This window comes from Amphimedon queenslandica, unplaced genomic scaffold, assembly GCF_000090795.2.
Source record: "Amphimedon queenslandica unplaced genomic scaffold, v1.1 AMPQUscaffold_13312, whole genome shotgun sequence".
In the NCBI taxonomy this organism is placed as follows: domain Eukaryota; kingdom Metazoa; phylum Porifera; class Demospongiae; order Haplosclerida; family Niphatidae; genus Amphimedon; species Amphimedon queenslandica.
In genome coordinates, this window is record NW_003546452.1 from 13,465 (window position 1) to 17,229 (window position 3,765).

The window sequence follows — 3,765 nt, forward strand, 5'->3', positions numbered from 1 at the left end:
TTCATTGTGAGAATCCCATATTAAATTACAACCAAAGTTACCCTTGAACGGATGGAAAACACTACCATCTAAAAGTCGAGCCAAAATCTAAACGAGACATACGTGTATAGTAAAACGTTTTGTATGATAAACAATAACAAGCGTACATGCATATTGCGTAACAACACAGAGATCGGACGACTATAGTCAAGAATTCCAATCACTATAGTCTACTATTGGCAAGACATTAAACAACAAATGTTTTGCTTTAACAAAGCAGTCTTCCTTGGCAGGGATATTGTTATACACAAAGGTAGCTCTAACAATAACAACTGGACTAGTAATTCTATGAACTGACCTCCATCACTGGCCAATTGTTGTGTTCCCTATCAGGAGGAAGTAACCTAGCCATATGTCTTCCATTGATGTAGTTACCAAAGGATCATCTGTATAGAACAGCATAATATTCAATAATACAAATTTGACAAGTATCCTATAGTCTAAGTGATATGAACTTATAGAGCAGCTGATTAAAGAAGCCCCATTCGTAGAGGCTAGTGTACAATTCTTCCTTCAGCTTTTATGATTATCACAGTAAACAAATTGGTACATGCATGTACTACAACAAATTTAAAAAGCAATGTGGCATGAAACACAAAAAACAAATGCACATACATGTACGTGTAACTTCAAAATATTTCTCATAGGCATGCAGAACTCAGAAATTGTTGTTTGAACACACAATAATTACTAGAGAATTCGTCACTTGGGAAACTTTAAAAGATTACTATAAAGCGGTTACCTTGATATTTATTAGACTAATCATGTGCAAGGCAAGAAGGCTATACATCCTCTTTGAGAGAAGGGGCAAAGATAATGTAACCAACACCGATCTAACACAGTAAGGGACTAAGAAAGACATGACATCCTTTTGAAAAATGACCAAGAGAGTAATGTAAGTGGAGACACAAACAATTATTGCAGTGGTAGCCACCCAATAGAGCTGGAGCTAACAAATGTAAACTGTACACATAGGCTATGTTACATGCATTTGCATTATTTACATGTACATGTGTACATTAAATTTGCATTAAATTGACATTTACATGTACATAGCTCTGCTACTTTAAGTACATACATGTATGTACATGTAGGTTGAAAACATGGACTGATGACTATAGATAGCACCAAAGTTTGCACTATCATTAAAAACACTTACAAATGCTTAAGTGCTATGTACATGTGTGGTGAAGTAATGATTATTATTCTTATTACCACTATTACTATCATTATTATTTGCTACTATTAGCACTACCATGACTAATGAATAAATTGTATTGTTATTATTATTAATTATCTGTTCACGCATGCGCATACACAATATAGTACATGTTCTCTCTCTGGTGTTCTTCTTCTCCTTGCCTCTTTACCATTCGTTATCTTTATCAATCTAGTGCATTAGCACTTTATCTTTTATCAAAGATCATATTAATGGGAATACGTTCCCACACACTTTACATCATTTTAAGTCATACAAGATCTTGAAAGATCTTACAAGTTGCGTGATGTCACAGGAAGTAGTTGACAACCCACGATAGCCTTTACAAAAGTATGAGCATATAAAGAAAGCAAATTTTCAACAAAATTAAACTTAATTAAGCTATAATAACATCATTATTATGCATTTAAGCAATGTAAGTTCTTGCTCAGATCTTACAATTGCAGTCATTTTAATACTATGGGATATCCTTGGAATTCCAAATCCGAACTTAACTATTTCTTCAAGATCTTGACAAAATCTTACAATATCCTTCATGATATTATCTAGTTCATAACAAGTAAGAGTCTTAAAAGATCATACAAGATTTAATTCCAGATCTTGACTGATAATGTAAGATTTAGTTCCTGATCTTGACTGATAATGTAAGATTTAATTCCAAATCTTTACTGAAAATGTAAGATTTCGTTCCTGATTTTGTCTGATCATATAATATTTAGTTCCGGATCTTGGCTGATCATGTAAGATTTAGTGCCTGATCTTGACTGATAATGTAAGATTAATTGTCAGACCATGCCTGATCATGTAAGACTTATCATAAGATCTTGGCAAGATTTTGGAACTTCTTGTCTAATGATCTTGCAAGAACAGGCATGATTAAACATGCGAGATTATTTATAAGGTTTCATAAGATCTTAAGTAAGATCTTACATAAGATTTTTTTGCTGGGTAATAACACTTGTTTGAGACACAAGGAATATTTGAACATGGCTTAACTAAATATCCCAGTTTTATGTGTCAGATGAACAAGTAACAAAAACAGACTATAATAATTAACACTGTCCCATTATGAGTCATAATAATACGGTAATAATAATAATAATAATAATAATAATAATAATAATAATTACATTCTAATGACTGGATTATTTCTGCTTCTAGTAACCTTTGGGTAGGCAAAACATGCTTCTAGACACATGGAGAGAACCTATGAAACAGACAATAATTTAGTGAATGACCATGCAGAAAAATACATGTACATATACATGGCATGCATTAATTTTATAAAAATACACGCAGTACATGTAGTATCCATTTCAACTGTAATTGGCTGACCTCTCTTGTTTCATGTGGTAAGATCATTCCATCATCAACCAGATAGGATGAACGAGAGGTCAATTGCTCACCATACCTTACCAAAATGAATCATAAATTTACACAAAATATATATTTCGTTACTTTTGCTTTAATTGTTCGTAATTTTCATCACTTTTCTGCATAAAGTGTAATGAATTTTCAATAATACAAAAATAGCCTACTTCTATTTTCATTGCTTTCATGAGATGGTCCACTGAAGAGATCCCTACCCGAGCATGTGGCCAGGTAAATAAGAAATTAGGTGACATAGCTCGTCCACACTAATAAAAATCAGGCAACTATTGAATAAAAATAATTCGTATATGTACCATGGCAAAACTGCTTGGTCCGTAACTCCCACCCATTATCACAGTGAGCTTGGGAACCTACATATGTACATGGTAATTAATGAACTTACGTCAAACAAACTTAATTGCATGACAATAATAAACAAATAGACACAAACACAAGCATGCAGGATATAATATGAAATGATGTAAAGCTGGTACATCAATGATTTTATTTCCTGTTGTTTAGTTTATACACCAAAAATATATGCTTATAATCTATCAAATCTTATAATAATTGAGGATTAATTGGTTACTAAGTATTCAAAGTTTGGAGAATTACACATAATCTATTATCGTAGATACGAATGTGCATGACTGCACACAAATGCACACATACATGTATTATGATACAGCATCCCATTATTGCATTGTAATATATTGTAACAACTTACATTTACTGTACTTAATGTACTCATCATTTCTCCTCTTGCTTTGGCTGTGGTTCCTCCATTACCAGTAGGTGATAGAAACTCCTCATCAGATGGTGTGTTATTTTGTAGGAATATCATTGGTATATTCCTGATATCACACAATCTAATAAAATGAGTTCCTTTGATTGCTGCTGTTGTATCAAGTAGGCCATTATTAGCTAGTACTCCAACTAAATAACTAGAAAAATAAAAGTACAGCAACATATACATGTATATCTACATAGCAATTTCTTAAAGGTTTAAATGTACATTTGATCCTTAAAAAAGAATTGTAACACTATCAACATAAAGTAAGGAGAGGAATTAAAGTACAGGCACTACATGTACATGCAGATTGTTAATAATAAATGAGTACATATACATTATACGT

General features: G+C 32.4%; 1 long non-coding RNA gene across 1 annotated transcript; it reads right to left on the reverse strand.

The window, feature by feature from the left end:
- Positions 1–2,721: 2,721 nt before the first annotated feature.
- Positions 2,722–2,908, reverse strand: LOC100640374 (uncharacterized). Its single transcript, XR_002185457.1, has 2 exons — positions 2,797–2,908; positions 2,722–2,751 (listed from the first exon to the last, which is right to left on the reverse strand). It is a non-coding gene; the product is annotated as an uncharacterized LOC100640374 (long non-coding RNA).
- Positions 2,909–3,765: the final 857 nt, after the last annotated feature.